Here is an 11,011-nt window from a genome sequence, read left to right as displayed (position 1 = left end):
CAAGGGTCTCAAGGCGCTTGTACGAATACCGCTGTGGAACCCATCCTGGCTTTCCCTGTGAAACGTCCACTCCTGGGCACCCCCAAGGTGGAGGCCAGGCATCCTTAGCGTTGTGGGGGCCGTTGTGGAGATTAAGCAAGCTATTGCCCAGAGTTGCAGAGTGAGACTCCATGATTGGAATAGGCACCGAGGCGAGAATTATCAGGTCCGTGGAATTTTGAGCCCAAGACCCGCCGAGGCGGGGAATTGCACCCTGGTCCCGGGCTAGACCTATGCATCAGGGTCTGCCGCTCTAATCATTGAGCCACACTTCTCCATCATTGAGATTTCTAAGCATGCTGCCCCTTTTTTAATATGTCCACCATGTTACACAAAATGTTTGACCCTTGATTAGGTCATGATTCTAATCATGTTGTGATTAGATTTGAATGGTAATAAATGTATCTGACAATGATCAAAAATTGCTGATGGATTACAAGCATGTGAGTATGAATTTAATTCTCCTAGGTGTCAACTGTAGAGAACACTGTGTCCCATTGCAATATTTTGTTTGAAGCTGTTTTATTAATTAATTTTAGACAAGAGTAACTTTTTGTCATAGCAGGAAAAGGTAAATTTCCATTGATTGATACGGAAGAGAAGGCTTAGGGCACTGGTACGCCTCTGTGACGGGTATAGCACGCCGAGAGGGCAACGCGGTAATGCTAGGGAAGTTCAATGAGGAGAAATGTTTTCATTTCTCTTCATTTTTTCCTCTTTCAATGCGTGCTGCATTCTACAGCACGCATTGAAATATGAAAATGCCTGTAGTGATTGTTTTCGTGCAGGAAGGCGCCCCTTCCTGCACGAAAACAATCTCCCCATGACGCAGACATCCTTGCACCATGGTGCAAGGGTGCCTGTGCCGGCGCATGGCAGCTGTTTGTGCGCCAGCGCAGAGGAGAGCACAGGAATACGACATATCATTGTAAATACATCGCATTCCTTTGCTCTGGAAGTGACTTAGTGCGGCTCAGCCAAATGGCTTGCGGAATGCACTGAGTCACTTTCTCGTAAATCTGCCCCTTTGTATTGAAATTTAATATACACATAGCTGCCAAGGTTTCAGATTGCCATGTGTGACATTTTCATAATTTCAGAGTAATTGTGAGTGACATTTTAACGATTATGAGTGACACTTTCTCGCGAGCAAAACCAAGCAATGAAGGCAAGGGAAACATAAATATCAGACATTACACTAATTTAAGGAACGATAAAATCTAAGTTAACTGGTGCAAGGCGCAAGAAATAATTGTTAAATGACTTCAATTTATAGGGCTCATGACTAAGTAATATACTTAGAATCATACAAATAGCAGGACGCTCCTTTGCAACATATTAAATTAAGACTACACAATAGCTTAGGAACAGTTTTTTTGCGGTTGTGTAATTTTTGAGGCTTGCGCTTCCAGCCTTTGCTGAATCCAGCCAAAAAACAAAACACAGATTGTCAGCCTTTGTGGTGGGTCCCTCGTTCGAGGCAAAATTAGGAAAGCATCAGGTGAGTTAGTATCGTCATTGGCATCCTTCTGTCCACCCTTCCAACCATATATACATTGAAGGTCGCGCCGCCCGTTCTGTCGCCTCGTGTCCTGCCGCTACGGTGAGTGCTGCCCGTGACCCACCCGCCCCGTCCCTGGGCAGTACCAGGTTGTACGGGGCCCTATGGCACGGCATGCCATGGGTGGGGGGATGCGAGCCCTGGGCGTTCGCCCGTTGTAGCCCCTTGTGTCCTGCAGGCCCAAGTGGGGTCCGCGCGGCCCCTTATCCATGGGCGGAGGGGTCTCGGGGTGCGCTTGTGGCGGGGGGTCGGCCGCTCCCCTTATTGGCACGGGGGTTTGTGGTTGCATATCTCGCTGCCCACTGTTATGCGATTGCCGCCAGCTGCCCTACCTTCATGCCTGGCCGTGCGGCTCTGTGTATGTAGACCGGAACCCCGACGTGAGGCGCTCGTGTGAGGCAGGGGCGGAGAGCTGGGAGAGTATGGCGGGAGCACGGCCCTTGAGCCGCTGGGCCCAAGATGCAGGCACTCTCATGGGATGTGGTGGGCGTGGGGCGCTTGGGGAGTGTGTTCCCGCTCCCTGCACCGTGTCTTCTGGGGTCACGCTATCAAAAGGCAAAAGATTGGTGGCATGAGGAAAGAGGGTGGTGACCTCTTCTCGAGCGGGGGGAGCTGGAGCCGCGCACCACGCCTGCTTTGCTCGCGGTGGGCGGGACACGGCCAGTTTCCTTGCTAGGTTGGGGGTGTGGTCACGAGGGACGCCTGTCGAGCGACGATGGGTGTCGCCAGCGGGTGCGTGCGGCCCCAGCGCGGCGCGATGCATGGTGGCCCCACGCACCATCCTTGGGCCCAGTGGTCGGCCTGGGATTGGGCGACGACACGCCCGGGCGTGCTGGGTGCTGCACCCCGTACCGGACTGCCTGGCCAACGCCCGCATAGCGGCCTGGCGGCACGGGGAGGGGCAACTATAGATTTTAACACATTGGCATGGCGGGCGCGCACTCGCCATGCGGTGTGAGGGAGTCAGACCATCCCAAGACATGGGGTTTGTGGCTGCAAATAAAGGATAATGCTCCAGTCCCGCAAGCACTGAACTGCACTGGGTGTTATTCATTACTGTTCCGAAAAGGCAGGACGTACTAGCCAATATATTTATGAGGATTAGGTAACGGCCAGGATTGCCCACTTTGGCACGGAGAAACCAGGGTAGAGTCTTGGCGAATCTCGACACCCTGTGATTCTAGGCAAATCAGTTAATCTCCCGGTGCCAACAAGAGTTCATGTCTGCTTGTGTAATGCTACTGGTACTCGTGATAGGAGCTCTGATACCTTTTGCAAATAAAGTGGTACACTGAATCTGTCTTGGGGTAGTAGGAAGAATGGTAAACCACCTCGTCATGCCCCCCACCCCTCCCCCCTCCTGTCCCTTAGGGCATTTGAGCGTGGGAGTAGGGGGTCGGGGGGTTGTGCTGTGCCAGGTTCAAATAGGTTTGGGGGAGCTTCGTCGCCGGGGCATGTGCAGCAGGCATCTGACACCATCGCACCGGTCCCAGGCCCACGCACACGAAAATGGTCCCTCCCTCTGCTAGTCCAGCTGGCAGACTAGGGGTTTGCTGGTGGAGTGACCGACATTGATAGGCCGTGCGCAGATCTGGTGCGTATGTAGCTTGGAAATCACGACCCCCCCTTTTTTCCTTCATGCGTGGCCGGGTGGGCCGGCCCCTGGGGGTTTTCCGTCGTCTCGTTCAAGACCCCGTGTGTGGCGAATCCGTACTCAGGGGGTCCCTTGCGCGCCAGGGGGCAGCCCTATCATGCGAGCTAGGGCCCATTGGTTTATATGATTTCAGCGTGCCCCTGGCGCATGCGCCTCCCCTGGGTATACCTGTCTTTTCCCTTCCTGTGATCAGCCTGGACCCCAAGGGACAGTCATGCGGCGACCCCTGCAGCTAACATGCTTTTCCCGCCCATCTTGTCTTACAGCTGCTGCGGCACTCCAGGTCCTGAGAAGCAGTACCGGAGTGTTTGTGTGGTGTCAAGGCAAGGTAACCTATCGGGGTGGCCATAAATCAGCCGGCCCCTGGGGTGTTAAGGCGTGCCATGTAGGGCACTGCAGGCTCTCCATCGCCCGTGGCACAGGGGAGTGGACACTGGTTCACGCTAGTAGGTTAGGTGCAGCACCGTCCCTCCTGCGCCTCACAGTTGGTTTTGTCTCTTAGCAGGTCTTCGCGAGACGAGCAGCGCTGTGGACACCAGATTCCATATGGGATACACGCACGTTGCAAGTATGGGCACTGGGAAGGGTCACCTCGCAAGCTCGAGGAGCAGTACTCCCAAAGGGGGACGGGGAGGAGTATCCGGTGCCCAGGTGATACTAGAGCGCTGACCGCTCTGGTGGCCCCCTGTGGGTGCTGCGGTCAGTGGCAGACCCGACCCAACAGTCCGAGAGCAGGCCCCAACAACATCACACTCAGTTACAAACCTCACGCAGCAGCGGCCGAGCCACCTATTTCACCTTTTGAGTATTAAAACCGGCAGGCGCTGCAGCTGCCTGATCGTGCACTGCCACACACAGGCTGGTAACTTTAACATACTTGGGCAGCGGCCGAAGATGGGAGTCCGTTCGGACTGCGGTGGTGGTGCTGCTCCATTGGAGGCAGCGATACAGACTCTGCCAAGGATGGCCAGGAGGCTGCAGGCACTGGCATGCTCAGGCCAAGAGTCACTGTGGGCCGAGGCAATTCAGGTTTACCAACGGGCCCCAGCCCGCTTCCGGTGTCGTACAGGATGGACAGTGAGTCCCCCAACTCACAGGAAACCATAGCCACGCCACGATCACCAACCAAGTCAGGACTAGAGCCATATCACACTGAGCAATCAGCGGGACACCTTGCAGTACCCGCATGCCTGTGTTGTAGTCTGATTTGCACACCAGCTAAGGGGGCGATGGACCGGGCGGGTGCAAGCTACAGCAGGCATCTTGATGCTTCGTGCGCTGTGATTGAATTTGGCGGTGCCGGCATAGCCAGCGAAGCACAGTGTGAGTGTGTAACAACATGACAGAGTTACAGTAGTACTCTAAAGTGGCAGGCTGGACTGCAGGCTGCCTGGCCAAGTTACTTACTGTCTCTGATACACTGTAAGTCCCTGGCTGGGCTGGCGATGTTGCGCCGGGCCGGCACTGCAGACATGGCCCGCGTTGACTCTGTGTTCAATGAGCCTGTCCTCACTGTCTGAGAGACTAGTTCGGTTGCGTCGACGGCGGTGAACCACACCGTCGCACTCCTCAATGCCCGAGGCCTCCCAGGCGCCCTGCTTTGTGATGCTGCCCTCCAACGCCGGTAATATGCGCAGCGCACTGAGTTCATGCCGGGAGGGACACGGACAGGAGACAGTGAATGACTGCCTGCAGGCACACACCACCGCACGCCTCCAGTCGAGTACCCGCTTCCTGGCTGAATCGACCTCACTTCCTTCCAGGTTGGACCACCAGCACGTGACGTCACATCCCCCCGTGGCGTCACAGCCAGTAATCAGGTAACCAGTGCCACTGCTGAGGACAAGCCCCGCCCGACTCACTGTCTCGGTTATGGTATTAGGCACAGGACTGTCTTGGCCGGGTGACATCACAGGCCTGGTTGTACAGTGTCAGTGACTCAGCCACGCCCCGGGCACGAATTTCAATGCAGCGGGCGCTGATACATTGTAGCAGCAGTGCACATTAAGATGAAACTATATACCGAGAATGTGCTGGTGGCAGCGCCAGGGCCGGCGTATCTGCGGGGAGCAGCAGAGCCGTCGCAGGTCATGTCACACAAGCCGGCGTGCCTGCTAAGCAAGCAGCCTGGTGTGGCCAGTTACTTCAGCTCTGGTACAGCAGACATGGGCTTAAAATGCGTGACAATGCATTTTAGTGCGGTGATGCGGAACACCACACTGAAATGCATTAGAGTCACGCCTGATGCGTGATACTTGTCAGGCTTGCATACACACTGTAAAATGGTTTCAGAGGTATAGCTTGTACCTCATGTGTGTAAAGGATTACCTCACAGTGGATTGCTGTTAGTTAGAAAGCAAACACACAACTTTAAAATTGGGGGGTAGGAAGCAATATAGGATTATGTATAGTAGAATGACTAAATGATTGTATGCAATTGTTTGTGTAAATTTTATGTATTGTTTTGGATTTGCATAAACTTGAGAACAATTAAAACAATTTACTAATGGTTCAAATCTGGAATAAGAGTTGGTATGTTCTTTACTACGAATAAAAATAAATAGAATGGGACTATGCACCATAGAATAGAATAATGTGGAGCATGTGCGGTGAGGAGTAGAAAGAGTAGACTTGTGTGTTAGCATTATGGAAGTGCCATATGTCCAGGGGCTACCAGTGTTGAAGCCAATCAATCAATATAATCTTTATTCGTTTTTTGATATAAAAACCAGAACAAGCCATGATATATTCATTAAATATAAATCATCCTTAATAGGGTCAATTTAAGATTACATTAAAAAGATAAATACATAGTTAGAAATTCCTATAAAAGGGAAATCTAAAAAGGTAATAGCTGTGCTATGTACCAAACAGATTTAATCCCCACTGTTTCTCAACCTAACAGCAACTTTAAAAAAAAACGAACATTAAGAATGATATCTCGCTGAAGCATTTGCAGATATATGAGGGCGGGTCGAACCTGAATAAAATGAGCCCTTTTCAGTACGTGGAAGATATATAGTTTCCTGGGTACTGTATAAAAGATACAAAACATTGTGAAATGTAACTTGTCCTGCGGAGACCTACTATCGCAGCCGCAGGATGTGAGGTTAAGGCCCCTATTCCCCCCCACAATGGTAAGCTAACAGGAAAGGCAGTGGATCCAACCGAAACCTAGTTAATAAAAAGAGGTGATACCTACTTTTAGCACACAGGTGGTAGGGGTCAGTAGAGGGCACAGTTTTCGAAATGACGAATGCTAGGCTTCATTAGAGCGCTCTCTTCCCTATCCAAGAGCCTCATTCTAAAAAAGCGATTTTTCACCCAGTTATAATCCTTCTTACAAATCCTTTCTGGGTTACTAAATAAATCTCCCCTACCTAAATTCAAAAAACAGTCCCTGATATATTTAAACCAGGGAATGTAGTGGGAGTGATCCAAGGCCAGGCAGTCCTTTATGATCTCTTTGCTCAATTGGATCCCAGGCCTGGTCCAGATATTCATCTGAAGGGGGAGAGGGCGAAAGGTCTTGATGTCAGTTAAATAATCAGTCCAATTTTTTCATGCACTTTGCGGAATGCGCAGAAAATGTCTCAAAAAAGCATTTCAACAATCTGCAGCTTGTAGTAATATATCCCCAAATTTAGCTCCCATTGACTACTTTGAAAATGCACTTAGCCCTCTAAATGTGTAAGAGAGCAACAGTGGGTCTACTACCCAAATGTGTGGCAAAGTTGAATACAGCAGCGTTCACAAAATCCTCTTTTTTCCTGTTAACCAGAGAGCGCCAATTCAGAGCAGAGTCGAACAACAAGCCCAGGTAAGAAAATATGTTGGTCTTTGGCACTGGAGAACAGAACACTCAACTTTAAAAGTAACCGATTTTGTGGATCGGGCGCCTACTGTCATGACCCAGTTGTCCTGTTCCACCACTCATTCCTGTGATTGTCCCTAGTGTGGCGCCCTCCCCTGTTGGGAGGTTACTTGGAGTGGGAATTCTCTGGTAGCGATGGTGGTGTACAAAAGTAGGTAGGTCTGTGTTTTTTCACTGGTGCTTTTGTTGCCCCTACGATGGCTGAAACATTCATGTATTTACATGTGTTATTGTATCGGCCACTGATTCCATGCACTGGCAATAATTGCTGATGACTCACTAATTGTTTCCTGCCTGTAATTGCTGATGACTCACTGATTGTTTCCTGACAGTAATTGTTGATGACTCATTGATTATTTTTCTGCTGGTAATTACTGATGACTCACTGATTGTTTCTTGCTGGTAATTGCAGATGACTCACTGATTAGTAATTTCTGATGACTCGCTGATTGGTTCCTGCCAGCCCCAATCTAATTTCCGATGACTCATTGGCACCACACTTCGCATCTACAATCTTTTAAAATGCCCCAGGCTCTGGAACAAGCACTTGGACTTGTCGCTCATACCCACTCACCTGAGTTCCGGACTTCTCTTGCTTCAAATGCTTTTCACCTTCTCGCAGCAGTTCCAGCTCTTCTCATTGCAGCAACTCCTGTTGTCTTGCTTGTAACCTGGTCCGGCGTCTTCCAGACCCCCACCTGATGACCAGATCTCAATCGAAGTTCAGGTAAACCAATTTCTTTTCTAAAGGCAGGTGCAATAAGAACAGTGCAGGAGTTTGAAACATTGCAAAAGGACAGTTCGTGAGTTTTGGGAATCGTAATTAAATTGTAAGAAACAGATAGATAAATGGACATGAGTGTATCGCGTTTTGCATACACTCCTGGAAGCACTTATCTCTCAGATTCATTTTGAAAAAGACTTCTTAATGCTAGATAGACGAAACTCAATCTAAGGATTTGTTAAGACAGTTTTATTGTAAATATAAAGAACTCTGGATTCAACGAGACCCAAAGTTGGTTTGCTAAAAAGAACCCTGTTTCACATTTGGCAATGACATCCTCAAGGACTGTTTTAAAAGGGTAAGCAATTATTCAGTTAGCAAAAGTAATCACTCAGTTCGAGGCATGTGGGCTGCTGAATTCATATCTGTGCATAGATCGCCGCCTAGTGTTGGGTCCGGATGTTTGCACGTTGTTGTCCTGGAAGAGTCCTCGAAGTATCCCGAGATAGGTGACTCCTCCCCTGGACCACAGTGCGCATGGGCATCCTCTCCATCCTCAGATTGTTTTTTTCCGCCATTGGGTTCGGATGTGCTTATCTTAGCTCAAGTTAGGAAAAATTAGTTTAAGGCCAAAAGGCCTTTAGTTTTCGTCGGTACTGTTCCCGCTCGGTATCGACAGCTTTCTTGCTTAGTTTAGCAAACTTCTTCAAGTTTTTCGGATCCGTTTAATCCGATCATCGACCTTACATCGACGATGGAATCGAGGACCCCATTCAAACGGTGTCCTGTTTGCCACGCCAAATATCCACATATCGACGTCCACCCGGTGTGCAACAAATGCCTCTCGCCGGATCACGACGAATCGAAATGTATGGCCTGTGCCCGATTCCGATCCAAGAAGACTCTCCGGAATCGACGGGCAGCGAGATTAGAAGCGCAGCCATCGGCACCGGCCCCGACAAACATCTTCAGCACCGAGGACGAAGATGTTGAAAGCGTGGAAGACACGAACTACAGCCCCGCTTCCGAACACGATTCCCGATCGGAAGACGCCGATGAAGCGCTTTTTCACAGGGAAGAAGCCGATGATGAGGTAGGAGACTACGATGAGGCCTTTGGGGCCGAAGAAGATAGCTCTGGTGAAGAGCAGGGCCTACCCGTCGAAACGGAGGCTATCAAAGTGCGTCATTCTACGGCTCCGGTCGAGGGATCGCCCCCGGGCCTTACCCAAGATCAATCCCGCAGTTCTTCGGCCCCGCCTTCGGGCCCGGCCTCGAACATCCAGCAAGAGCCATTATTACCGAAAAAGACTGGTTTCCCTTCAACGAAACCAAAACCAATCGTCGCACCAGTTACACAGAAACCGAAAGTGAAACTGGCAGTGGTCGGCTCGAAGCCCTCGAAGACCTCCACTCCTTCGACGCCAGCCCAAACCATCGGCTCCGAACGCACTAAAAGGGATTTCGGCGCCGAACTCGCTGCTGCGGATGTCGGTACTGACCCGAAAAAGAAGGCCATCGGTACCCCAAAAGCACCTCGGCCGCCGGCACCGAAGCAATCGGCCCCGACCACAAAAGTTAAAATGGCCGCTCCATCGGAGTCCACTTCGAAGGCAGCGACTAAGGTCAAGTCATCGACTCCGTCGACCGCTACTGCCTCTCCTCGAATCGATGACCCTGTGGCTCCGAAACAGTCCTCTGCAGAACCACTCCGCACCAAAGAACCTTCGGCGTTCTCGGTGCGACAAGTTGCGGCGTCCTTGCAACGCATCAGAGAACAGGCAGTCCTCCAGTCCACATCGGGTCCGACCCGAAAAAGGCTCCAAAGGCACCTTCGGCACCAACCAACATTAATTTTGGTTTGCCGCCGTCCACGGCGCCAAAGATGTTCGAGATCCGAACACGTGTCCGCCAGACAAGGTCCCCATCTGCTGGACACTCTCCTACTGAGCCTTCACCGTCCCAATTCATCGACGCCGACACCGGCAGACTCATGCTCCAAAAACGGAAGGTCACACCAGAGCAGACCTTGGACTCTTACAGAATCCCTCTAAAGCAGAAACTGCCAGCAGAATCGGAACCGGTTCTATACGAACGCCTGCATACCTCCTATCTGGATCCCCAGTCCTTTTCTCCAACGCCCTCCGACACGGACGCAATGGAGGACTACATGGGTGATGAGACCACCTACCCTAGGGATATAGATCCTGAGGAGCAGCAGGACCCAGATCAAGCTTGGGATGACCCTGCAGACCCGGGTGCCACAACAGATACCCAGGACACACAGCTTTACGGTGCAAAAACATCTCCCACAGAGGACACTGCTGCCTTCAATGCCCTCATAGAACGTGCTGCAGCCAATCATGGAGTGCAACTCCACTCTGACACAGTTGAGGAAGACTTCTTGGTGGACACTTTCGCCTCCTCTGAGAGGACGGTCAAGACTCTGCCCATGTTGAAAGGTGTTCTCAAGCCAGCAAAAGAAATTTTCAAGGAAACAACCAGGGCACGGGTGCTGAACCCCAGGATTGAGAAGAAATACAAACCTGCGCCCGGGGACCCTATGTACATTAGAGGGCAGTTACCTCTGGACTCCATGGTGGTTACTAACGCTCGCAAACAAGCGCACTCACAAACAACTGGTGATGCTCCTCCCCCAGACAAAGAGTCCAAGGTGCTGGAGACCTCAGGCAAGAGGATTGCAGCTCAAGCAGCAAACATCTGGCGCATTGCCAATACACAGGCCCTCCTGGCTCGCTACGATCGTTCACACTACGACACACTAGAGTCACTACTCCAACATCTGACAGACGAGTACAAAGAGGCAGCGGAGCTCCTTTGGCAATGACATCCTCAAGGACTGTTTTAAAAGGGTAAGCAATTATTCAGTTAGCAAAAGTAATCACTCAGTTCGAGGCATGTGGGCTGCTGAATTCATATCTGTGCATAGATCGCCGCCTAGTGTTGGGTCCGGATGTTTGCACGTTGTTGTCCTGGAAGAGTCCTCGAAGTATCCCGAGATAGGTGACTCCTCCCCTGGACCACAGTGCGCATGGGCATCCTCTCCATCCTCAGATTGTTTTTTTCCGCCATTGGGTTCGGATGTGCTTATCTTAGCTCAAGTTAGGAAAAATTAGTTTAAGGCCAAAAGGCCTTTAGT

Source organism: Triturus cristatus, chromosome 7 (assembly GCF_964204655.1).
Source record: "Triturus cristatus chromosome 7, aTriCri1.1, whole genome shotgun sequence".
In the NCBI taxonomy this organism is placed as follows: domain Eukaryota; kingdom Metazoa; phylum Chordata; class Amphibia; order Caudata; family Salamandridae; genus Triturus; species Triturus cristatus.
This window is presented reverse-complemented; position numbering follows the sequence as displayed.